The sequence below is a fragment of the Thalassophryne amazonica genome, chromosome 13, assembly GCF_902500255.1.
Source record: "Thalassophryne amazonica chromosome 13, fThaAma1.1, whole genome shotgun sequence".
NCBI lineage: Eukaryota > Metazoa > Chordata > Actinopteri > Batrachoidiformes > Batrachoididae > Thalassophryne > Thalassophryne amazonica.
Window position 1 is genome coordinate 65,668,398 of NC_047115.1, and position 27,685 is coordinate 65,696,082.

At 48.9% G+C, this 27,685-nt stretch overlaps 1 long non-coding RNA gene across 1 annotated transcript; it reads right to left on the reverse strand.

Moving 5' to 3' along the window:
• Positions 1–8,261: 8,261 nt before the first annotated feature.
• LOC117523415 lies at positions 8,262–26,981 on the reverse strand. The gene is made up of 3 exons (XR_004564500.1): positions 26,757–26,981; positions 25,250–25,253; positions 8,262–8,273 (listed from the first exon to the last, which is right to left on the reverse strand). It is a non-coding gene; the product is annotated as an uncharacterized LOC117523415 (long non-coding RNA).
• Positions 26,982–27,685: the final 704 nt, after the last annotated feature.

Genomic DNA, 27,685 nt, shown 5'->3' on the forward strand with positions numbered 1-27,685 from the left:
TTTAGTAAATATTAATATCTTGGATAACTGCAGAAATCTATGCAAACTGTTGATTAAACAAAAAAATTTGTCAACATCCACCAAAAGGTAATTGTGAAAGTGCAAAGTTGGACTTGTGAATGTATACACATTTGCACAAAGGTCATTTATAAAACCACAGCATGCATATGCACCAGCTCATAAATCTGAAGCCAATCTGCATTTTTCTCCCTTTGCATATATACAGTGTTTTAGTCTTAAATCTGCAAAGAGTTTAATGAATCAGGTTTCTGTCAGACTCTTTCTCCACCCATTTAATCATGTTTATATAGCCAGCTGTATGAGGAAAACATATTAGAGATTAAATTCTGTTCAGTTAACTTCACTAAATTCACGGATAATCCATATATTTTGTAAAAAATTATGTTGTTATGTTATGTATATTTTCTTGCACACTTCATTTTTATATTTCTATCATGCTGATTCAGTGGTTATGATGTTCTCCGGATTGTGCAGCAGTCACAGTAGCAGGGCCAAAGTGATGCCATGTGGTGATATTGTTGTCAGTACAAATGGTCTTGGGCCATGTCATCATTCATTCATGCTGCTGCTGTTGTGTTGACGTCCATCCATCCATCCATCCATCCATCCATCCATCCATCCATCCATCCATCCATCCATCCATTTTCTTCTGCTTTATCCGGAGTCGGGTCACGGGGGCAGCAGCTCAAGCAAAGCCGCCCAGACGTCCCGATCCACACACACCTCCTCCAGCTCCTCCGGGGGAACCCCAAGGTGTTCCCAAGCCGGCCGAGAGATGTAGTCCCTCCAGCGTGTCCTGGGTCTTCCCCGGGGCCTCCTCCCAGTGGGACGTGCCCGGAACACCTCTCCAGCGAGGCGTCCAGGGGGCATCCAGAAAAGATGCCCGAGCCACCTCAACTGACTCCTTTCGACGTGGAGGAGCAGCGGCTCAACTCCGAGCTCCTCCCGAGTGACCGAGCTCCTCACCCTATCTCTAAGGGAGCGCCCAGCCACCCTGCGGAGGAAACTCATCTCGGCCGCTTGTACTCGCGATCTCGTTCTTTCGGTCATGAGCCAAATCTCATGACCATAGGTGAGGATCGGAACGTAGATCGATCGGTAAATCGAGAGCTTTGCCCCCCTACTCAGCTCTCTCTTCACCACGACGGTCCGATACAGCGACCGCATCACTGTAGATGCACCGATCCGTCTATCGATCTCACGCTCCATCCGTCCCTCATTTGTGAACAAGACCCCGAGATACTTAAACTCCTCCACTTGAGGCAAGGACACTCCACCGACCTGAAGAGGGCAAAGCACCTTTTTCCGGTCGAGAACCATGGCCTCGGATTTGGAGGTGCTGATTTTCATCCCGGACGCTTCACACTCGGCTGCAAACCGCCCCAGTGCACGCTGAAGGTCCTGATTTGATGAAGCCAACAGAACCGCATCGTCCGCAAACAGCAGAGACGAGATTCTGTGGTTCCCAAACCAGACCCCCTCTACACCCTGGCTGCGCCTAGAAATTCTGTCCATAAAAATAATGAACAGAACCGGTGACAAAGGGCAGCCCTGGCGGAGGCCAACGTGCACTGGAAACAGGTTTGACTTACTACCGGCAATGCGAACCAAGCTCCTGCTGTGTTTGTACAGGGACCGAATAGCCCTTAGCAAAGGACCCCAGACCCCGTACTCCCGGAGCACTCCCCACAGGGTGCGCCGAGGAACACGGTCGAATGCCTTCTCCAGATCCACAAAACACATGTAGACTGGTTGGGCAAACTCCCATGAACCCTCGAGCACCCAATGGAGCATGTAGAGCTGGTCCAGTGTGCCGCGACCAGGACGAAAACCACACTGCTCCTCCTGAATCCGAGGTTCGACCATCGGTCGAATTCTCCTCTCCAGTACTCTGGAATAGACCTTACCGGGGAGGCTGAGGAGTGTGATCCCCCTATAGTTGGAACACACCCTCCGGTCCCCCTTCTTAAACAGAGGGACCACCACCCCGGTCTGCCAATCCAGAGGCACTGTCCCCGATCAGCACACGATGTTGCAGAGGCGTGTCAGCCAAGACAGCCCCACAACATCCAGAGACTTAAGGTACTCAGGACGGATTTCATCCACCCCAGGAGCCCTGCCACCGAGGAGCTTTCTAACCACCTCGGTGACTTCGGCCTGGGTAATGGATGAGTCCGCCTCTGAGTTCCCAGTCTCTGCTTCCTCTTCGGAAGACGTGACGATGGGATTGAGGAGATCCTCGAAGTACTCCTTCCACCGCCCGACAACATCCCCAGTCAGGGTCAACAGCTCCCCACCCGCACCGTAAACAGTGCTGGTGGGGAGGGGCTGGACGCACACTGTTGACGTCACAATCCTGAAACAGTCTAAATGTGAGCATGGAGTTACACAAGCTCCTGCTGTGGAATTCCACTAATGGCATGACAGACGTCCTGTCAGCTCTACCATTGCTAGAATTTGTGTCAAGAAAATGCAACCTGATATGTGGAAACTATGCAAGATATTTAAATGTGAATAAGATTGGACAATGAGTGAAAATCATTCAAATGATGATACAAGCATCAAATATATGAATAATTTCCTGAAACCTCTTATTCAGGAAAAAAAAAGTTTGCCACCTCCACTTTCTAGCTGGTCACCACCTATGACTGTCAAAGGTTACACTTCTATACAAAAAAAAAAAAGGTTATGGAGGTGAGCTATTTATTTTTTTAATCAATTACAATGACTTCATATTGAATATGAAACTCATGTTGGTTTTTATGAGGCTGTGGCGTAAATTATTCTTTTATTCTTTTAAATTATTATCATTTCTGGGAAATATTTCAATATATGTACAATGTTCTTAGGAAATTTATTATATTACTATATTTGTTATGTGGGCCGCTGAAGAGGAGGTACTGCTGGCCCACCACCACCAGAGGATGCCCTGCTTGGAGTGCGGGCTCCAATCACGAGAGGGCGCCGGACCCAGAAGAAGTGACAGCTGTCATTCATCCCCTGCACCAGCTGTCACTCGTTCATCATCATCACCATCTTAAAAGCCGGACCGCGACTCCACCTCCTCGCCGAGAAATCGACTACCGAGAGGTACTTTCTCTGCTGACTAACACGTTGTGTAGGATTCTGAACTTCTGTTGCAGCCGGTATCCTGTGGTGTTCACCCTTATCTGGGAAGTGGCGTGGAGCGTGACGACGACAACCGCGCTACAGATAAGTGGTCACACTAGGAGCTGCACGAGTGTGTGATTCGGAGGTGGAGGTTCTCCTCCTAACTGTGTACAGACTGTAGACCACTGAGTGTAAGGATTTACACTCATTCATCTTGTCTCTGCTTTCTGCCAGCAGTACCAGGGTCGACAGCCGAAGACAGAGGTCACCTGGGGATTCGGGACTTGGCGGCTCCGGTGTTCTTCAGACCGTTGGTGGTGGAGGCCGTGTGGGACGCGGCCTCTCTCTCGTCGGGGTCTTCTATCTTCGAGCCTGCCCACACGTCACCTGGTGTTAATTGACTTGCAATTTCTGTATATTTAGTTGTGTATTGTCACAACAGTAAATTGTTACCTTTTGGCTTACTCATTGTCCGTTCATTTGCGCCCCCTGTTGTGGGTCCGTGCTACGACACCTTCCCAACAGGATTTCTCGGCCAATCGTCATGGATTCCGAGGGGCGTCAGCTCGAGCGTGAACGGCCAATGGCAGAGCCAGGAGCGCAGGCGTCAGCGGGAGGCGTGTTGGGTGAGCTGCAGCAGATCTTAACCGCCTTCACGGCTCGGTTGGATTTAGTGACCGAGCAGAATGTCCTCCTTAATCGGAGAGTGGAGGCTCTCGCCGCCAGGGTGGAAGCGCACGATCAGGGCGCTGCTGCAGCTCCTCCTCTGGCTGGTCCTGGGCCTGAATCAGACGTACCACTGGTCGTTCAACAAACCCCCCCACCATCCCCTGAAGCTTACATAAGCCCTCCGGAACCGTACGGGGGCTGTGTTGAGACGTGCGCGGACTTCCTCATGCAGTGTTCGCTCGTCTTTTCACAGCGCCCTGTCATGTACGCATCAGATGCTAGCCGGGTAGCTTATGTTATTAATCTGCTTCGAGGAGAGGCACGCGCATGGGCTACGGCGCTTTGGGAGCAGAACTCACGGCTCCTAACGTCTTATACTGGGTTTGTACGGGAGTTCAAACAAGTGTTTGATCATCCTAACAGAGGCGAGACTGCTTCAAACGTGCTGCTGTCGATAAGACAGGGGCGCCGTAGCGCAGCCGAGTATGCAGTCGACTTCCGCATCGCGGCAGCGAGGTCCGGCTGGAATAACATTGCGCTCCGCGCCGCCTTCGTAAATGGACTGTCTCCGGTCCTCAAGGAGCACCTACTGGCTAAGGAGGAACCGCGGGATTTTGACGGGCTTGTCGATTTGGTTATACGCTTAGACAACCGTTTGAATGGGCATCGTCGGGAGCAGGCCGGGGGGCGTGACCGGGTACGAGCCGTCCCTCCCCCTTCCGGTTCCGATAAGACGTTGTCCCCACGCTTCACTGCCAGAGGGCCCCATGGGGCTACAGCTCCCCCTGCTGAGGAGGCTATGGACACGAGCAGGGCCAAAGTAAGATTAACTGACAGACAAAGGAGACTGGCCCGCGGGGAGTGTTTTGTCTGCGGCTCTTGTGAGCACATGCAGAGGGACTGCCCTGAACGGTCAAACTACAACGCCCGTCCTTAGAATCTGGGCTAAGGGTGGGCCATAACACACACGCGGAGAGACCCCGCAGATCGGCACGAATCCCAGTAACAATCCTTTGTGAGGAGTTAACCCTTCACGCCCCAGCACTGATAGACACGGGGTCAGAGGGGAATCTGCTGGACAGCAGATGGGCAAGGGAAGTAGGGCTCCCTCTGGTGGCTCTGCCGGCACCATTGCAGGTGCGAGCACTAGATGGCACCCTGCTTCCATTAATCACACATCAGACACAACCAGTGACATTGGTTGTGTCTGGGAATCACAGGGAGGAGATAGTGTTCCATGTAACACCATCTACCTCCCGAGTGATTTTGGGCTTTCCATGGATGGTGAAGCACAATCCCCGGGTTGATTGGCCGTCCGGGGTTGTGACGCAGTGGAGCGAAACCTGCCACCGGGAGTGTTTAGGATCCTCGGTTCCCCCCGGCACTACAGCTAATGAGGAGGTCAAAGTTCCCCCCAATCTATCGGCGGTGCCAGAGGAGTACCATGATCTTGCTGACGTTTTCAGCAAAGATCTGGCGCTCACTCTTCCTCCGCACCGGCCGTATGATTGTGCCATCGATTTAGTCCCGGGCGTTGAGTACCCGTCCAGTAGGTTGTACAACCTCTCACGTCCGGAACGCGAATCAATGGAGACCTACATCCGGGACTCCTTAGCTGCCGGGCTGATCCGGAACTCCACCTCCCCGATGGGTGCTGGTTTCTTTTTTGTGGGCAAGAAAGACGGCGGACTCCGTCCATGCATTGATTACAGAGGGCTGAACGAGATCACGGTTCGCAACCGATACCCGTTACCTCTGTTGGATTCAGTGTTCACGCCCCTGCATGGAGCCCAAATCTTTACAAAATTGGATCTTAGAAATGCGTACCACCTGGTTCGGATCCGGAAGGGAGACGAATGGAAGACGGCATTCAACACCCCTTTAGGTCACTTCGAGTACCTGGTCATGCCGTTCGGCCTCACTAACGCCCCCGCGACGTTCCAAGCTTTGGTAAACGACGTCTTGCGGGACTTCCTGCATCGGTTCGTCTTCGTATATCTGGACGACATACTCATCTTTTCTCCGGACCCTGAGACCCATGTCCAGCATGTACGTCAGGTCCTACAGCGGTTGTTGGAGAACCGGCTGTTTGTGAAGGGCGAGAAGTGCGAGTTCCACCGCACTTCTTTGTCCTTCCTGGGGTTCATCATCTCCTCCAACTCCGTCGCCCCTGATCCGGCTAAGGTTGCGGCGGTGAGAGATTGGCCCCAACCAACAAGCCGCAGGAAACTACAGCAGTTCCTCGGCTTTGCAAATTTTTACAGGAGGTTCATCAAAGGTTACAGTCAGGTAGTTAGCCCCCTGACTGCCCTGACCTCCACCAAGGTCCCCTTTGCCTGGTCGGATCGGTGCGAAGCCGCGTTCCAGGAGTTGAAATGCCGGTTCTCGACTGCGCCAGTTCTGGTGCAGCCTGATCCTGATCGCCAGTACGTAGTAGAAGTGGACGCCTCTGACTCAGGGATAGGAGCCGTGCTGTCCCAGAGCGTGGAGGCTGATAAAGTTCTCCATCCTTGTGCCTTTTATTCCCGCAGGTTGACCCCAGCTGAACGGAACTATGACGTTGGCAATCGGGAACTTCTTGCGGTGAAGGAGGCTCTTGAAGAGTGGAGACACCTGCTGGAGGGGGCTTCGTTGCCCTTCACGGTTTTCACTGACCATCGGAACCTGGAGTACATCCGGACCGCCAAGCGGCTGAACCCCAGGCAAGCCCGCTGGTCTCTGTTCTTCGGGCGCTTTGACTTCCGGATTACATATCGCCCCGGGACCAAGAACCAAAAATCAGACGCCTTGTCCCGGGTGCACGAAGAAGAAGCCAAAGCGGGGCTGTCGAACCCCACCGAGACCATCATCCCCGAGTCCACTGTCGTGGCCGCCCTTACCTGGGACGTGGAGAAGACCGTCCGGGAGGCCCTGACCAGGAGCCCGGACCCGGGGACTGGCCCCAAGGACAGACTGTACGTCCCACCAGAGGCAAGAGCTGCCGTATTGGACTTCTGTCACGGGTCCAAGCTCTCCTGTCATCCCGGGGTGCGTAGGACCGTGGCAGTAGTCCAGCAGCGCTTCTGGTGGGCGTCCCTGGAAACCGACGTCCGGGACTACATCCAGGCCTGTACCATCTGCGCCAGGGGCAAGGCAGACCATCGGAGGACGACGGGCCTCCTCCAACCCCTGCCGGTGCCTCATCGCCCCTGGTCTCACATCGGCCTGGATTTCATCACGGGCCTCCCGCCGTCCCAGGGCAACACCATAATCCTCACGATAGTGGACCGGTTCTCCAAGGCGGCCCACTTCGTGGCCCTCCCGAAGCTCCCGACAGCCCAGGAGACAGCAGACCTCCTGGTTCACCACGTCTTGCGGCTGCATGGGATACCGTCGGACATCGTCTCGGATCGTGGTCCCCAGTTCTCTTCACAGGTATGGAAGAGTTTCTGCAAGGAGCTGGGGGCCACCGTGAGTCTCTCGTCCGGGTACCACCCCCAGACCAACGGCCAGGCAGAGCGGGCAAACCAGGAGTTGGAGCAGGCCCTGCGGTGTGTCACCTCCGCACATCCGGCGGCCTGGAGTCACCATCTGGCCTGGATCGAGTATGCCCACAACAGCCAGGTTTCGTCTGCTACCGGCCTCTCCCCTTTTGAGGTGTGTTTGGGGTACCAGCCCCCATTATTCCCGCTGGTGGAGGGAGAGGTCGGTGTGCCCTCGGTCCAGGCCCACCTTCGGAGATGTCGCCGGGTGTGGCGGACCGTCCGCTCTGCCCTGTTGAAGGCCCGGACGAGGGCCAAGTCCCATGCAGACCGCCGACGGTCCCCGGCCCCCACGTTCCAGCCCGGGCAGGAGGTGTGGCTCTCGACCAAGGACATCCCCCTCTGTGTGGACTCCCCCAAATTGAAAGACAGATACATCGGACCCTTCCCAATCCTCAAAATCATCAACCCGGCCGCAGTGAAGCTCCGACTCCCAGCTTCACTGCGGATCCACCCGGTATTCCACGTGTCCCGTATAAAGCCACACCACACCTCGCCCCTCTGTGCACCTGGACCTACGCCGCCTCCTGCCCGGCTCATCGACGGGGAACCTGCTTGGACGGTCCGCAGGCTCCTGGACGTCCGTCGTAAGGGCCGGGGGTTCCAATATCTGGTGGACTGGGAGGGGTATGGACCTGAGGAACGCTCCTGGGTGAAGAGGGGCTTCATCCTGGACCCGGCCCTCCTGGCCGAGTTCTACAGCCGACACCCGGACAAGCCCGGTCGGGCGCCAGGGGGCGCCCGTTGAGGGGGGGGTCCTGTTATGTGGGCCGCTGAAGAGGAGGTACTGCTGGCCCACCACCACCAGAGGGCGCCCTGCTTGGAGTGCGGGCTCCAAGCACGAGAGGGCGCCGGACCCAGAAGAAGTGACAGCTGTCATTCATCCCCTGCACCAGCTGTCACTCGTTCATCATCATCACCATCTTAAAAGCCGGACCGCGACTCCACCTCCTCGCCGAGAAATCGACTACCGAGAGGTACTTTCTCTGCTGACTAACACGTTGTGTAGGATTCTGAACTTCTGTTGCAGCCGGTATCCTGTGGTGTTCACCCTTATCTGGGAAGTGGCGTGGAGCGTGACGACGACAACCGCGCTACAGATAAGTGGTCACACTAGGAGCTGCACGAGTGTGTGATTCGGAGGTGGAGGTTCTCCTCCTAACTGTGTACAGACTGTAGACCACTGAGTGTAAGGATTTACACTCATTCATCTTGTCTCTGCTTTCTGCCAGCAGTACCAGGGTCGACAGCCGAAGACAGAGGTCACCTGGGGATTCGGGACTTGGCGGCTCCGGTGTTCTTCAGACCGTTGGTGGTGGAGGCCGTGTGGGACGCGGCCTCTCTCTCGTCGGGGTCTTCTATCTTCGAGCCTGCCCACACGTCACCTGGTGTTAATTGACTTGCAATTTCTGTATATTTAGTTGTGTATTGTCACAACAGTAAATTGTTACCTTTTGGCTTACTCATTGTCCGTTCATTTGCGCCCCCTGTTGTGGGTCCGTGCTACGACACCTTCCCAACAATATTCTCGTAGCATGTTGCTGAACAGGGGTGTAGTATTAGAGGTAGCATTTTTATTTCAGCAGTAAGCCAAATCTTCAAATGGTCTACTGGCACTAGCCCTCATCCCATCCCAACTGTCACATATTGCTCCAAAAAGTTGTGACTACCCAGCAACTGCAGAGCTGCCAACCATCCCATATTAGGCGGTATTTACTCCCGTGTCCCGCGTCCCACATGAGTGTGTGCCCATTAGTCTCGCAGTTGTGTGGGTCCGGGCACGCCCCCAGACCCCCTAAGTTACGCTTTGCGATGTTGGTGCTCACGGCACCACGTGAATGTCCAGCATTGGTACCTTCAAATGTTGGCAGGTATGCAACTGCCATGCTCCAGAAAACTGTACTGACTTGTAGACTAAACTAGGTAAGAATACCATGATTATGCAGTCTGTACTGTGTGAAGGAGCATGTTCGTCCCCAACCTTAAAAATGTGCATGAACATGCAGATGCTCCAAGAAGTAATGGAAAAATTCAAACTAAAGTGTGTTAGGGAAAAAAGCCTCATATAGACTTGAAAAGTAGAAACAGAGATAAATGCACATAAATGCATATCAAGATCAGTCAGATTAAGCAGCTTGAATGACAGTTCCACAGAATATCTTTATTCAAGGTCATCAGGTCACCATTGCCAACTCCGTATATGTGTACAATGTTCTCTCTCAATTTTTACAGAATGCAACAGATTTCATAGTCACCATTGGTTGTCATCTGGAAAAAAGGCAGCCATCTTGGATTTTTAAGTAGCTCAAGAGCTTTCAGAACAAGTGACCTTGAACCATCATTCATGCATATTTTGATGCTTGCACCATGATTTGAATGGTTCTGCCCAAACAAAGAGTTATAAATGGAGAGTGGCCTTTTATTGTGGCCAGCCTAAGGCACACCTGTGCAATAGTCACGCTGTCTAATCAGCATCTTGATATGCCACACCTGTGAGGTGGTATGGTTTATCTCAGCAAAGGACAAGTGCTCAATAAGACAGATTTAGACAAATTTGTGATCAATATTTGAACGAAATAGGTTTTTTGTGTATATAGAAAATGTTTAAGATCTTTTGAGTTTAGCTCATGAAAAATGGGAGCAAAAATGAAAGTGTTGCGTTTATATTTTTGTTCAGTACTAAGTCTGTTTTGAACTGTTGCTCAGTATACAAAGAACATTTTAATATTGTCAAACTGTACTGGCGGACAGGTCCAGTGTGGGAGCATGAGCTGTATCCGCAACACTACAGAACCAACTTGGACCCCTGGATGGTAACCATCCAGGCACACAACTGGTCTTTCCACACTTTTCAAAAGTAACCATCTATCTGCCACAGTCAAGTGTGGGCGTCTCCTTAGCCTCAGGTACACTGACAGGCTAAGTGACTGAATGTTTCACAACTGCATAATAAAATTATTCCTCTTTGTCTACACAAGCAAAATAATCTCGGCTTCGTATTACACACTATAATAATTGATGGAATGTAACTAATGGATGAAACAAAATGTTGCTTTAATCTAAATGTTCACTATATTGATGCACTTTGCCACACCACAAAATTCACTTGTACGTGTTGTCTCTCAACTTCCCTGTATGTCTGAGCACATTCCCAACTCCCATTTGGAAATGTTTCTGCATTAAAATAGTACATTGCTTTGAAAAACAACCCTATTTAAAGAGAGTTTGTCTTTGTGAGCATAGCATCATGCTAAAAACCCTATTTTCACTGAGAACGGCCACCCTATCACAAACTCTACAGGGGGTCCACATTAGAGGTAATGCCATCCACAGTTTAGCCCTCCACTCCTCATTCTTCCATCTCTCCTCTAATGAACTCCCACTGAATTACCACTTCACTGACGCCCTGCCTTTTTATGATTCTATTTGTTTATCTATGTCTGATTTCCTCTCTTGTCTTCCTCCACACCCGGGCATGCACCGGCTCTTTAATTTTATTGGCCGCCGTTAGCGGGCAGCGAGTCGAGCCGTTTGGCTCAGAACGGCGACGACGCCGTCAGATAACCACCTCTCCACCCGTCGGTGAGATTAGCAGATTACGGTCCTCATCAGTCAGGGGGGACCCCCGTCGCGGAAGACGCTTTCGCAGGCTGTGTCCAAATCACACAAACATCTCTGGAAGGCATTCTGCAGTAATTGAATGCACAATAATTTCCCTCCATTAATACATCACATCTCATAATGCAGCTTACGCATGAAATGTCCACATTATCTGGTGCCTTTTTCTGCTAATGTCTTTGCTCTTCAACAATAAATTTAATATGAAGAGTGAAGGAGAATGGTTGAAACTGTTCAGGCTGCAAAAGCTTTTTTTATGGCTTCCAACAAGTAGCGGTGGCCTTGGTGTCCACTAGACCTAAGTTCTGAAAGTGAAAGACACTTGACAAACAAGGTCATTTGAAGCTACGTGTACTGCGCATCCAGAAAGTATTCACAGCGCTTCACGTTTTCCACATTTTATGTTACAGTCTTATGCCAAAATGGAGTAAATTCATTTCATTATCGCCTGACAGAGTTTGATCGGGTGTCGCAGACTGAACGGTCCGTTCCTAAAAATATGTCCACCTTTTGCATCAGCACATGCGTCATTTCGGACCACAGCAGAATGTCTGAGATGGAGACTCTTCAACCAAAGCAATCAAATGGATTAACGGGATTATTAACCATCAGATAACAAGGTAAAACCTCTTATTTCATTCTGAAGTCAGTTTTAAGCAGAAATGAGGCCTTTTTAAACAGAAACTCTGTGAAATTTTGTGACAAAGTGAATGCATCAGCTAGCAGCTCGTCTAGCCACGGCACTCTGATCGCTTCTGTCACCTTTTATAATGAAATAATGCTGAATTTATGTGGAAATTATTATTGTACAAAAGCTTCAGATATCTGTCGCTGAGACAGATGATGTCTGGAGTGCAGTTTGAAGCAGAAACGAGGTGTTAATCCATGAATCACGTCATGAACCACGTCACAGGGGGGACTGATTTTTAGGGAGACCGTTTGGTCGGCAACACCGGATCTGATCTGGATTGTGGATTTTGTGGGCATATGAATTTAATAATGAAAAGCCCATTTGGTGTACATTTTGCATTATATCTCAATTAAAAGTGCATCAATCACTCTCATTTGTGACAATGAGGTGTAAACTGGCACTCAGTGAACAGACGCAGGGTGCCTTGACACTTGCAGGAATTTGACCGCGCACGTGCATGCAATCTGCGGTGCAGGAGAGTCAACTTGTTGTAAACCATTGTAAACTGTTGAAAACTGTGCGCGGGTTCGTGCAAGTGCACAAAGAAAATTTTGAAAAGTTCAAAATCTCCATCCCGCATTAATTATGTGAACTCCACGTGAGGATTGCGCAAACAATTAAAAAACACTGAGTGTGAGTGCGAGTGATTGCGTCAGCGCACCGCATCACAGCGCAGCTCATCTGATCAATTATAATGAGATGTTAAATCTATCATAAACATACTTTTACAGCTACTCATACGAAGGAATGAATATGCAACTGTTTTACCAAACCATTACAATGTAAACATTACAAATAATTACCTTTTAGATTATTCCAACTGTGTTCTCCACCTCATGAAGCACGGGAGAGAGGAAAAAAAAGCTGCTGCTGAAATGGTCCTCTGTGATTCCAGAAGCAATTAGAGGTTTTGTCATCAGCCAAACTCTGAGAGAAAATGATTAATCCGCTACAACATAATTATTTTGTATATGCAGTGCCCAGTGGAACAAAGTGTGACACCCAACTGGGAACACAACAGGTGGCATTGTCATGACAAATTGCGCGGAAGTGCAGAGCCAAAATGCGTGCAAATGTCAATGTACCTTAAGTTTGATCCACTTCGGTGCACAGCCTGTAGAAACATCTGAAGGATGATCAGTGGAAACAAGATATACCTGAGCTCAATTTTGAATACTTATGTACAAGTGATTTTTTTTGTTTTCAATAAATGTGCAAAAATAAAATAAAAAACTTTTTTTCACATTGTTATTATGGGGTATTGTGTGTAGAATTCTGAGGCAAAATGAGAGTCTATAAGAGTCTATGATGATTGATATTCCCACTGCTTTTTACTTTCATACTTTTCAGGACAAAATATTATAATATTAAAATCAAAATATTACCCTATCCTTCTCCTCCCATAAATCTATTCCCGTGCCACACTTCTTACTAGATGCACACCATCACAATCTGACTTTTTCAACACATCCTTGGCCCTTTTCTACACTGAATGGCCAAATTAGTTTTCTAAAGACTTCATATACCACAATATGTGCTGTGCATATACAAACACATGCAGAATAAACTCTCAGTTGGCACTCATAGATGATGTTACCATGGTTTTCCAGCCTAGCGAACTCTATGTGTGCATGCTCTCGTCTGCGCACACTCACCTTTAGCGCTTTCCCTTCAACAACCTGCAAAAATGCAGAGATAAGTGGTTGAACAATAACACATTAACTCTTGGAGTGAATAGCGGTTATGTTTGTGCAGTGAGCTTACAGACAATAAATCGGGTGTTTGAGGTGCCAAAGAGATAAAGGGGAAAAGCTGAAAAATATGTGGTAAAGTGCCTGAATAATGACCTTTCCAAATTTAAAACTGTTATGTTACACTTTAAAATACTTCAGAGACCTAAAGTGCAAAGATAAAGTTAAAGAATGAGTGTTACCAGTCAAACATGAAGTCAACATGTACAGATGAGGACAAAATTGTTAGCCGTCCTATGAAATTTGATGTTTTCTTCAAAATTTTCCCAATTTCTTTTGTAACACATTCAGGAATTTTAAACAGTATTTCTAAACATCCTAGTTTTTGTTGTTGCTGTTGGATGCTTGGATTATTTTACTTTTACTCTCTGATGGTGAAGCTGCCACTGAATATGTATTGGACTTTATTTAAAAATGGTAAATAGACTGCATTTACATAGTGCTTTTCCATCTGTATTGGATGCTCAAAGCGCTCAAATGCCTCACATTGTCAGGAAAGATGACTTTAAGCTTGCTTTCAGCTTGTTTTCATCTAGGAATATAATACGTGCCATGGAATTAATATACATGCTGTTGGATTAAACTGCACAGTGTTTGGTACCTTCCAGGAGTAAGTGAGGTCATACCGGACTTTTCCATTGCAAATGGGGAGGCCCACGGAATGAACTCGGTGGTGAAGACGAGGGAATATGTCTAAGAATGATTCTAACATGACAAGTATGATCAATGGAGTATTAATGTGTTAAATTAAGAGTTGATTAGAAAAAGTATGTTACGAATAAGTGAAATTAATGATTATATGAGTTGTTTTTCATAAAGAGTGTAGAGTCAGAGAAAAAGAGGAAGTGAAGAAGATGTCGCAAGTAGGGCAAGAAAAGCTGATGTTAAACAACTGATCAAATGATTAAGATGTTGGTAAAATATGAAATAAATAATAAGGAATGAGAATGTTTGTATATGATCATATGAATTGTTTTTATGTGAAAGAGAGTTGTAATGAAATGATTGAATATGATTGATGTGATTCTAAAGAAATGATTTAAAAGAACGAATTCTCAGAAAAGCTGAAGTGTTAACAGAAAAGAGGAACTTGAGAAATAAGTTACTGGTAGGGGCTGCGGAGATTTCCAGTAAAGCAGAAGGAGAAGGGAGGAGGTTTTGAGTCAACAGCTGTTGTGTGGGCCGCCAGAAGAGGAGGTACTGCTGGCCCACCACCAGAGGGCGCCCTGCCTGAAGTGCGGGCTTCAGGCACGAGAGGGCGCTGCCGCCACAGGACACAGCCGGGAGTGACAGCTGTCACTCATTAACTCCTGACAGCTGTCACTCATTAACTCCTGACAGCTGTCACTCATTAACTCCTGACAGCTGTCACTCATTCTTCATCATCGCACTCCATAAAACCCAGACGTCATCTCCACCTCATCGCCAAGATATCGTACTTCATTGGAGGTAATATCCTCAGCCTTTGTGGTATTTTCTGAATCTGTCTATTGTGAGTGTTTGCAGGAGTACCGGTCCTTCGTTTGTGGAGGCTGTGCAGGACGGCACTCTTTTTCCTCTGAGGGACCGCTGCAACACATATTGAGTGAGAGGGGAGGTGGCATTCCCACCGTTGTTGTTACTGGGTGTGCACACACCTACACTTGACTGTCTTTGTTCTCGCCAGCAGTACCAGATCCGACAGTCGGGGACGGTGATCACCTGGGAATTCAGGACTTGGCGGCTCTAGTATTCACCAGGTCAGTGGCGGCGGAAATCGTGTGGTTCCGGCTCTTCTCAGGACAGACGTCTTCTATCCTCAAGCCTGCCCACACGTCACCTTTGTGAATTGACTGTAATTATATTCTGAGATTGTCTGTATTTCGTTGTGCACATTTCACAACATTAAATTGTTACTTTTTGGCTCATCTATTGGCCGTTCATTTGCGCCCCCTGTTGTGGGTCCGTGTCACTACACTTCACAACAGGATATCTCGGCCAGCGTCATGGACTCCGAGGGGCGTCACCCGGCTGTTGAACGACCAATGGGAGAGCAGGGAGCGCAGGCGTCTGCAGGAGGCGTGATTGGTGAGCTGCAGCACATTCTCACCGCCTTTACGGCTCGATTGGATCAAATGACCGAGCAAAACATCCTCCTGAACCACAGGGTGGAGGCTGTCTCTGCGCAGGTGGCGGCGAGCGCTCAGGGCGCTGCTGCAGCTCCTCCTCCTGCCGACCCTGTGCAGGATATGAACGTTCCAGTGGTGGTTCAACAACCCCTCCCACCATCCCCTGAAGCATACATAAGCCCTCCTGAGCCATACGGAGGTTGTGTGGAGACGTGCGCGGACTTTCTCATGCAGTGTTCGCTCTACTTCGCACAACGTCCCGTCATGTACGCGTCAGATGCTAGTAAAATAGCTTATGTGATTGCTCTGCTTCGGGGTAAGGCACACGCCTGGGCTACGGCGCTCTGGGAACAGAACTCACGGTTGTTATCAGCATACACTGGGTTTGTGGGGGAGTTCAGAACAGTGTTTGATCACCCTAACAGAGGAGAGACCGCTTCAACAATGCTGCTGTCAATGCGACAGGGGCGCCGGTGTGCAGCCGAATATGCAGTCGACTTCCGCATTGCGGCTGCGAGGTCCGGCTGGAATAACGTTGCGCTCCGCGCCGCCTTCATAAACGGACTGTCGTTGGTCCTGAAGGAGCATCTGGTAGCTAAGGAGGAACTGCGGGATTTAGATGGGCTTATCGATCTCGTTATACGGTTAGACAGTCGGTTGGAGGAACGCCGTCGGGAGCAAGGCGAAGGACGTGGCCGGATACGCGCCGCCCCTCTCCCTTCCGGGTTCGAAAAGGGGCCGCCCTCCCCACGCTCCACAGCTGCAGCGCTCTGTGGGGCAACAGCTCCCCCTGCTGACGTTGTTAGGGAAACGCACAGGGCCAAAATGAGGAGGCTGATCCACGGGGAGTGTTTTCTCTGCAGCTCAAAGGAGCACACACAGAAAAACTGCCCCAAACGGCCACAACAACAACCACCCTCAGAGACTGGGCTAAGGGGGGGTCAAAACATTCACATGAGACACACACAGATTGCCACACGACTCCCAGTTACAATCCTGAGCGGGGATTTAACCCTTCAAACCCCAGCACTGGTGGACACGGGGTCAGAAGGGAATCTGCTAGACAGCAGATGGGCAAGGGAGGTAGGGCTCCCTCTGGTGGCGCTTCCTTCACCATTGCAGGTGCAGGCACTAGATGGCACCCTCCTCCCTTTAATCACATACAAGACACAACCAGTAACTCTGGTGGTGTCTGGAAACCATCGGGAGGAGATTGAGTTTTTTGTAACTCCTTCTACCTCCCGCGTGATTTTGGGCTTCCCATGGATGTTGAAGCACAATCCCCGGATTGATTGGCCATCTGGGGTGGTGGTTCAGTGGAGCGAAACCTGCCATCGGGTGTGTTTAGGATCCTCGGTTCCTCCCGGTTTACAGGCTAAGGAGGAGGTCAAAGTCCCTCCCAATCTGACGGCAGTGCCGGTTGAGTACCACGATCTTGCTGACATCTTCAGCAAGGATCTGGCACTCACCCTTCCCCCGCACCGTCCGTACGATTGTGCCATTGATTTGGTTCCAGGTGCTGACTTCCTGTCCAGCAGGCTGTACAACCTCTCACGACCTGAGCGCGAATCAATGGAGACCTACATCCGGGACTCATTAGCTGCCGGGCTGATCCGGAACTCCACCTCCCCGATAGGGGCAGGTTTCTTTTTTGTGGGCAAGAAAGATGGCGGACTCCGTCCATGCATTGATTACAGGGGGCTGAATGAGATTACGGTTCACAACCGATACCCGTTGCCATTGTTGGATTCCGTGTTCACCCCCCTGCATGGAGCCAAAATCTTTACTAAGCTGGATCTTAGAAATGCGTATCACCTGGTTCGGATCCGGAAGGGAGACGAATGGAAGACGGCATTTAACACCCCGTTAGGTCACTTTGAGTACCTGGTCATGCCGTTCGGCCTCACCCAACGCCCCCGCGACGTTCCAAGCCTTGGTTAACGACGTCTTGCGGGACTTCCTGCACCGATTCGTCTTCGTATATCTGGACGATATTCTCATCTTTCTCCGGATCCTGAGACCCATGTCCAGCATGTACATCGGGTCCTGCAGCGGTTATTAGAGAACCGACTGTTTTGTGAAGGGCGAGAAGTGCGAGTTTCACCGCACGTCTTTGTCCTTCCTGGGGTTTATCGTCTCCTCTAACTCCGTCGCCCTGATCCGGCCAAGGTTGCGGCGGTGAGAGAATGGCCCCAACCAACAAGCCGTAGGAAGCTGCAACAGTTCCTCGGCTTCGCTAATTTCTATAGGAGGTTCATTAAGGGCTACAGTCAGGTAGTTAGCCCCCTGACAGCCCTGACCTCTCCAAAGTCCCCTTCACCTGGTCGGATCGGTGCGAAGCCGCGTTCAAGGAGTTGAAAGACGGTTCTCTACTGCGCCAGTTTTGGTGCAGCCCGACCCTAGCCGCCAGTTCGTGGTTGAAGTGGACGCCTCTGACTCAGGGATAGGAGCGTGCTATCCCAGAGCAGAGAGACCGATAAGGTTCTTCACCCGTGTGCCTACTTTCTCGCAGGTTGACCCCAGCTGAACGGAACTATGACGTCGGCAATCGAGAACTCCTTGCGGTGAAAGAGGCTCTTGAGGAGTGGAGACACCTGTTGGAGGGAGCGTCTGTACCGTTCACGGTTTTCACTGACCATCGGAACCTGGAGTATATCAGGACCGCCAAGCGGCTGAACCCCAGGCAAGCCCGCTGGTCACTGTTCTTCGGACGTTTTGACTTCCGGATCACCTATCGCCCCGGGACCAAGAACCAGAGATCGGATGCCTTGTCCCGGGTACACGAAGACGAAGTCAAAACGGTGCTGTCGGATCCACCGGTGCCCATCATTCCGGAGTCCACTATCGTGGCAACCCTCACCTGGGACGTGGAGAAGACCGTCCGGGAGGCCCTGGCACGCAGCCCGGACCCCGGAACCGGTCCGAAGAACCGTCTATACGTCCCACCAGAGGCCAGAGCTGCAGTCTTGGACTTCTGTCACGGTTCCAAGCTCTCCTGTCATCCAGGGGTGCGAAGGACCATGGCAGTTGTCCGGCAGCGCTTCTGGTGGGCGTCTATGGAGGCCGACGTCCAGGAGTACATCCAGGCCTGCACCACCTGTGCCAGGGGCAAGGCAGACCACAAGAGGTCCCAAGGGCTTCTCCAGCCACTTCCTGTGCCTCATCGCCCCTGGTCCCACATCGGCCTGGATTGTGTCACGGGCCTCCCGCCGTCCCAGGGCAACACCACCATCTTCACGATAGTGGACCGATTCTCCAAGGCAGCCCACTTCGTGGCCCTCCCGAAGCTCCCAACAGCCCAGGAGACAGCAGACCTCCTGGTCCACCACGTCGTCCGTCTGCATGGGATACCCACCAACATCGTCTCTGATCGTGGTCCCCAGTTCTCCTCACACATCTGGAGGAGCTTCTGCCGGGAACTGGGGGCCACTGTGAGCCTCTCATCCGGGTATCACCCGCAGACCAATGGACAGGCAGAACGGCCAATCAGGAATTGGAGCAAGCCCTGCGCTGCGTAACGTCCACACAACCGACGGCCTGGAGTGAACATCTGGACTGGATCGAGTATGCACATAACAGCCAGGTGTCCTCTGCCACGGCCTCTCCCCGTTTGAGGTGTGTTTGGGGTATCAGCCCCCATTGTTTCCCGTGGTGGAGGGAGAGGTCGGTGTTGCCCTCGGTCCAGGCCCACCTGCGGAAGTGCCGTCGGGTGTGGCGCTCCGCCCGTTCTGCCTTGTTGAAGGCTCCGGACGAGGGCGAAGACCCATGTGGACCGCCGGCGATCCCCGGCCCCTGCTACCAGCCCGGGCAGGAGGTGTGGCTGTCCACGAAGGACACTCCCCCTCCAAGTGGACTCCCCTAAGTTGAAGGACCGTTACATTGGACCATTCAAGATCCTCAAAATCCTCAGTCCTGCCGCAGTGAAGCTCCGACTCCCAGCTTCACTGCGGATCCACCCGGTTTTTCATGTGTCCAGAATCAAGCCTCACCACACCTCACCCCTCTGTGCTCCCGGTCCGGCTCCGCCTCCTGCCCGGATCATTGACGGGGAGCGGCTTGGACAGTGCGCCGGCTCCTGGACGTCCGTCGAATGGGCCAGGGGTTCCAGTATTTGGTGGACTGGGAGGGGTATGGACCCGAAGAACGCTCCTGGGTGAAGAGGAGCTTCATCTGGATCCGGCCCTCCTGGCCGATTTCTACGTCGCCAGCCGGACAAGCCTGGTCAGGCGCCAGGAGGCGCCATTGAGGGGGGGGGATCCTGTTGTGTGGGCCGTCAGAAGAGGAGGTACTGCTGGCCCACCACCAGAGGGCGCCCTGCCTGAAGTGTGGGCTTCAGGCACGAGAGGGCGCTGCCGCCACAGACACAGCGGGAGTGACAGCTGTCACTCATTAACTCCTGACAGCTGTCACTCATTCTTCATCATCGCCTCCATAAAACCCAGACGTCATCTCCACCTCATCGCGAGATATCGTACTTCATTGGAGGTAATATCCTCAGCCTTTGTGGTATTTTCTGAATCTGTCTATTGTGAGTGTTTGCAGGAGTACCGGTCCTTCGTTTGTGGAGGCTGTGCAGGACGGCACTCTTTTTCCTCTGAGGGACCGCTGCAACACATATTGAGTGAGAGGTGGAGGTGGCATTCCCACCGTTGTTGTTACTGGGTGTGCACACACCTACACTTGACTGTCTTTGTTCTCGCCAGCTAGTACCAGATCCGACAGTCGGGGACGGTGATCACCTGGGAATTCGGGACTTGGCGGGCTCAGTATTCACCAGGTTCAGTGGCGGCGGAAATCGTGTGGTTTCCGGCTCTTCTCAGGACAGACGTCTTCTATCCTCGAGCCTGCCCACATGTCACCTTTTGTGAATTGACTGTAATTATATTCTGAGAATGTCTGTATTTCGTTGTGCACATTTCACAACATTAATTGTTACTTTTTGGCTCATATATTGGCCGTTCATTTGCGCCCCCTGTTGTGGTTCCGTGTCACTACACTTTCACAACAACAGCGTCCCCATGGTAACCAAGATCATCTGAGGACGACTGGAATCAAGAACATATACGAGGGCTGTCCGTAAAGTATAGGTCCTTTTATTTTTTTCAAAATCTATATGGATTTCATTCATATGTTTTTTACGTCAGACATGCTTGCACCCTCGTGCGCATGCGTGAGTTTTTCCATGCCTGTCGGTGACGTCATTCGCCTGTGAGCACTCCTTGTGGGAGGAGTCGTCCAGCCCCTCGCTGGAATTCCTTTGTCGAGAAGTTGCTGAGAGACTGGCGCTTGTTTGATCAAATTTTCTAAACCTGTGAGACACATCGAAGTGGACACGGTTCTAAAAATTAAGCTGGTTTTCAGTGAAAATTTTAACTGCTGATGAGAGATTTTGAGGTGATTCTGTCGCTTTAAGGACTTTTCACGGTGCGAGACGTCGCGCAGCGCTCTCAGGCAGCGTCATCAGCCTGTTTCAAGCTTAAAAACCTCCACATTTCAGGCTCTATTGATCCAGGACGTCGTGAGAGAACAGAGAAGTTTCAGAGAAGTCGGTTTCAGCATTTTATCCGGATATTCCACTGTTAAAGGAGATTTTTTTTAATGAAAGACGTGCAGACGGGTCCGCACGTCGGGACGCAGCCGACGCGGCGCGGCGGGCACAGGAAAACACCTCTGTGTTGATAACCATAGAGGTGTTTTTCCTGTGGCGGAGCGTCGCGGCGGCTGCGAGCCGACGCTGCAATTCCCGCACGTCTTTCATTAAAAAATCTCCTTTAACAGTGGAATATCCGGATAAAATGCTGAAACCGACTTCTTCTGAAACTTCTCTGTTCTCTCACGACGTCCTGGATCAATAAAGCCTGTAATGTGGAGGTTTTAAGCTTGAAACAGGCTGATGACGCGGCCTGAGAGCGCTGCGCGATGTCTCGCACCGTGAAAAGTCCTTAAAGCGACAGAATCACCTCAAAATCTCTCATCAGCTGTTAAAATTTTCACTGAAAGACAGCTTAATTTTCGAACCATGTCCACTTCGATGTGTCTCACAGGTTTAGAAAAAATTTTGATCAAACAAAGCGCCAGTCTCTCAGCAACTTCTCAGACAAAGGAATTCCGACGAGGGGCTGGACGACTCTCCACAAGGAGTGCTCACAGGCGAATGACGTCACCGACAGGCGTGGAAAAACTCACGCATGCGCACGAGGGTGCAAGCATGTCTGACGTAAAAAATATGAATGAAATCCATATAGTTTTTGAAAAAATAAAAAGGACCTATACTTTACGGACAGCCCTCGTATAACCTGTTGAAACAGGATTGGATTATTGATGCTTCTTAAGGTGTAAAAAGTTAGGTTTATTAGGTGTACAACATCAAAAGGCTCTAAAAGGTTAGTCTGGTTTTTAATGAAAAACACATCCTGGGGACTCGCTGTACGTCACTAAATTTAAAATCTAGCAACATTCCAAGAGCCCTGATCCATAAGAGGAGGGCTGCCGTTAACGGGCGTGGCCGGTTCATATCCTGGTTCCTGAGAAGGCTATTCGACCGGGGTGCGAGATCAGCTTCAGCGGGGTGGACGTCCGGATGGAGGCAGTGAGCAGCTAGACGAATCTCCTCGCCACCAGCTTGAACAGCCTTTGTGCAGCCCTGTCGGGTAATACCCGTGGAGACAAAGGTCAGACCCCAGAGACGGAGAGCTGGTTTACACAAACACACTCATCGGAGGGTGAGCATGTGTCGTGTATCTAAAAGCGGGATCTGACAACATTCACCCAGATGTGAGGGTGCTGCCATACAAGATACTCACTACACACCGGGTGCAACGACCTTGCCCAAGGGCCCTTAGTGATTTTCCAGTCATGCTGCGATTAGAACCGACGATCCTCTGGTCTCAAGCCCAACGCTTTAACCACTAGACCATCATCCCCATCAGTACATCAGTTATGAAGAAATACAAACGGTATGGCACTCTGTGGTAAATCTTCATGGAGTAGACAGTTCTCAAAAACTGAGTGACTGTGCAAGAAGGAGAAGAGTGAGGAAAGCCACCAAGACACCCAGACAACCCAGAAAAAAATTATAGGCTTATGGCTGTGATTGAAGAAATTGTGCACAGTGCAAATTTTGGAGTTTTTTGTTTGGAGTTGCAAAAGGAAGGGCATCCAGTGTAAAACTGGTACCAAATCAATATGCAAAACCACCGTGGAGCTACTGTGGCCACACTGAGTAAAACGAGGGAGAGGTCAGAAGGATTTACTAATCATGACAAATTCACCAGCTGGAGAAGGCCTACACTTCACCTGGCAGTGGCAGACAAATAGTTACTTTTGAGAGGTGGGATAAACCGGTTGTCTACTTGGGTGGTAGCCAATCAAGGACAGAGTCTGGGAGCACGCCCTGGATACCACATCCACCACACAATGGAACCACCTCGGGTCCTTGATGGCAACCACCCAGGCAGACAACCAATCCATCCCCACCTCTTTAAAGTAACCATCTATCATCAAAATGTAATAGCTGATGTTCTCTCACAATTCAAGTGATACTTCTCATCCAAGTTTGCCTAAGTATATTTGAAACAAAGTCATTCCTGCAGTACCTGAAGATCTTAAGAAAGCCATCCAGATTTGCCTTAGGTCACTGGTTAGCGTCCAAGTCACACAACCATATGCAGATGGACCTTTGTCCTGCAAGGATATCTGCATCATCTTAATGGTATAATCCAGCTGGGATTCATACTAGACCAATATGACAAGGGGAAAAAAGGAAAAACAAATAGTTTGAGAATATATAACTTTGCTCCAATTTAGGCTTCCCCTTCTCAGGCTGTGTCCCACAAAGTTCTAGCTTTGAAAGATGGAGCAAGCCGAACCAGCCATTGTGAAATGAGATGATCTGCCCCACGGAGCATTTTTGCTGTTGCATCATTATCTTTTTTGTGATAGTCTAGTGGTTAAAGTGTTGGGCTTGAGACCAGAGGATCCTCAGTTCAAATCCCTGCCTGACTGGAAAATCACTAAGGGCCCTTGGGCAAGGTCCTTAATCCCCTATTGCTCCTGGTGTGTAGTGAGCGCCTTGTATGGCAGCACCCTCATATCGGGGTGAATGTCAGGCATTATTTGTAAAGCGTTTTGAGCATCTGATGCAGATGAAAAAGCGCTATATAAATGCAGTCCAATTACCATTTACCATTTTTCTTTGTTGCCGGCAAGCTTGACAGTTGTACAAGACAAGCAAACATATTGGACATAACCCGTATTTAGTAATCATTTTTCAATACTTATTTAAACTTTACATGTAAACATTACTCATTTACTTATATAAAGCCTGAAAGTGTGCTTTTCTTTTTAAATCCACTAATCATTTTATCTTTAAAAAAAGTTGCGCAATGACTCAGGGGATTGTTTGTGCCGCAAAGGATACACCTGTTGTAGCCTTTGTTTTCAAGGGGAAGAAGGCTGCATACCAAGGACCCTTAAAAAATAAGACCACTGAATTGCGCCACTTATGACGAATGTGATCAATAAATCAGTACTGATCGGTATATCTCTTCTTTATATGGTGTATTTGGATTTGGATTTATATTTGCAAACGTTCTTTTTTTTCCACTTTTGATACTCTGTGTGCTTCTTACCCTGGGTGCTGCTATACAATGCTGCAAGAACCTCAATTTCCCTGAGGGAGTCTTGCCAAGGGATTAATAAAGTTCTGTCCAATCTAATCCAAATGCACCCTTAGACACATCCCATTTGTACATTAGATCCTATATCACTGTATTTACTCTGATGTACTCTGATGTATACATCTTTGCAGTTGTTAAGAATTAAACCATCCATTTTACTGACTAAAGTACCGTAACATATTTAGTTTATTATGAAATTTGTTCAGCATTGTCTTCTCATGATGGCATCCCACAGTTTTCAGTGTCCAGTGCATTCACTGGACACTTTCAGTCTGTTATCAAAATTGCTGTAATTATTCTCACATTTAGTGAGCATCAGACTAGTCATTATATTTCATATTGTAGTGCCTTGCACAGTTCTGCATCAAAATAAGTAGTTTAGATTTCCATCATGTTTCCTCTCTTGTTTGTCTCAAATCATATTTATTGTACAATAGGATTGGTTACATTCCATCTCAAATATACAAAAACAGTTGCCCGAGAGAAGGCTTTTCACAACCCGCCATCCTTTACGATGATATTCATGAAACACCTCGAATTGTGTGAGAGAAAATGATCACGTTGCAAATATCAGCCCGGATATCATAACGTCTGTGTGAAATATGCCCCAAGAAACTAATATCAGCTCCTGAATAACGAGTCTGAGCTTTTCCCATCATCTGTAAACATCAGTGTTGACCCTAAACAGTAATTAACTCAATTCCTGTCATGTATCATCAGATATAAAGCAGTCAACATTGATGTTGATGTGCAACACTAACTTTTCTGAAGTGTCAAGATCCCAGACCACAGATGCATCGCATGTGCAATAAAGGGACAAAAAGGAACAGAAAAAACTGACAGGACTCACGTCATGTACAATGGAGTGGAATTTGAAGATTGTAAAATGGTCCAGTAAAAGTGGAACGGCATAAAAAAGAGAACGGATATATTTGTAGTCAGTATTCTTCAGCATGGCCCAAGTAGAGGGTCACCCCTTTGAGTCTGGTCTGCTTGAGGTTTCTTCCTCAAATCATCAGAGGGAGATTTTTTCTTATCACTGTCACCTGTGTGCTTGCTCTGGGGGTTGGTAAGATTAGACCTTCCTTGTGTGAAGCGCCTTGAGGCAACTTTCTTGTGATTTGGCACTATATCAATAAAAAAGTTGGCGAATGTGTTTGACTGAATGTGCAGAAGCACACACTGGATTATTCCCATTCATTCACTGCAGTTTTGCCCATCTGATTTATCAACGCGCATTTGTGCATGTTCAGGCATATGTTTGTGTGACTGTGCATGTGCATTGTTTATATGCGTGGCAAACATGTGCTTGACTACGCTCATGGAAGCGCACCGCCCTGCGGATGACACTCAGAATGCATTATAACCATTAATGAAAAAGTTAATGGGGCATTCTCCAACATATCAGTTTACATTTTGACTATTTGGGTGCACAAATGATGTCTGGGCGGCCCCGGCCAGTGCCACTCTGCTCACAAACAGAGGTCTAATGTGTTTTTGTGGACATCAAATGTTGTGAATAACAAAGCATCCACTGAATGCAAATCAGATGACTCTTCATTGGCCGTGAGCAACAGTGCCTGTATTGGAACTTCCACCCACAGACACAACAGTAAGGAGAAACAAAGAAAAGACCAGTTTCACGCTTTAGAATTGTACTATAACAGACCATTTTAATATGAAGCTCCATGCAAACCATACATCTACGTATGCAAAACACGCTACTATAGGTGCAGCTGCACTGCCACATGAGGAAAGGTTTACTGTCATTGACATTATGGACAATGTTGTGAGCTTTGAAGAATCAATGAATATACTAATTGAAATATTTGAGAAACTGAGGGAGAAATTGCAGTATCTTGGTGTGTGATTGGCCTGCATCAAAACAAAGAAAAGCTCGGGAAAAATATGAGTCATCAAACCCAGTGCAGGAGACCAAGCCCAGTGGTCAGAGGTCAAAAGTGAGCGATCAGCATCACAGGTCAGCCATCAGAGGAAAGGGTGAGTGATCGGGTTCAAAGGTCATCACACAGGGCGGGATCAAAGGTCATCACTCAAGGTCTTAAAACGTTGCACCGGCCATGCAAGAAATAGCCCTCGCACAAAAAAAAACAAAGAAAAACTGGAGATAAACGGAAAATGTCAACGAACTTGAAAACAAAGTTGGACCAATTTTCTGTTGTGTTCGAGCAGCAGCAGAAATGTCAGATATTTCAGTACTTCTACTCATAAAACCTAAGTTTCCTGCATGGATAAATTATTAGAATGAAGTGACAAATTAAAAATAAGAACAAACACCAAAATAGCTCCTTAAACATCTGTTAAAGTGCATAAAACATGTTGTGCAGTTGCTTTGATTCATTCTTTCTTTTGGCACCAAACTTTAAAACTGTCAGAATCCAGCAGATGACATTCGTATAACTTGATCCAGACTGATTTACGAGGCACAACAGGAGGACGGGAACAGACAGCAGACGCAAGAGTCTCATTTGTTTATCACAAATGAATTTGACCAAGCATCAAAGTAAAAAAAAAGAAAACGAAAAACAAAGAAAGAAAAAACTATGTGATTTGCATTTAACTTTCACTAAAGTAGACATACCAGGAGAGAGACAAGAGAAAGGTTACTGCTGGCCACTCACTTTTTTCTTTCTTTCTTTTTTTTTGGTCATGCCTCAATAATAGATGTTTTAAAGTTTAAGTGCAGCCAGAGGGCTGTGAGCCCGGCTGTTCATTAAGTCAGTGAACGCCACAGAGCGCCATTTACATCTCCATCTCTGAATGTCTGTTCTGTCTGAGCAATTACACCAACTCTAGTGGTGGATTACACGCAGAAAAGAAGAGGCCGAAAACTGGAGGAGAAAGGAAGAGAAGAGAGAGGATCAAGAGTCAGGGAAAAAAATTATAATGGAAAGAAAAATAAGAAGAAACTACTCTTGTAACGCTCTCGCATGCTTGCGTTTCAGAACTCCAGGCAACATTTAACCACCATGAGATACCAGCAGCCCACAAGAAAACACGACAGCTGCAGCATCAGTTGCCGCACGCTCGATCTGAAACCGAAACAATCAGTTGCTTTTGTTCCCACAACAGGGGAGGGTAGAGAGGATCTAGCCCTCGGCGACATATGTGTTCCATCATGCTTGTCACAACAACACATTTCATCCGCTAAAATACACTCGATCAAACAATAAATCCGCCACAACGCCGAGAGCGCACAAATTTGTTTACAGTCGAAGTGATGTCTCACAAAGACGCTCAAAGTTAGACAGCATGCACGATGTCGGATAACACTGGTACTGTTAGGAAGACTTCTTTCAGTTCTAATCCCTGAGTGACTATTTATAAACAGGGTGGAAGATGTACTGAGGAAATATTTGACGGATTCACCAATTTGATAGAGCAGATAGGTTCATGAGATAGATGGTACAGAATCTGGGGTTAAACACTGGCCCCATGAGCCTCAGGCCCTCTTTAAGACTTCTTCTTGAACAAGAATGTGTAATCATGTGATTAT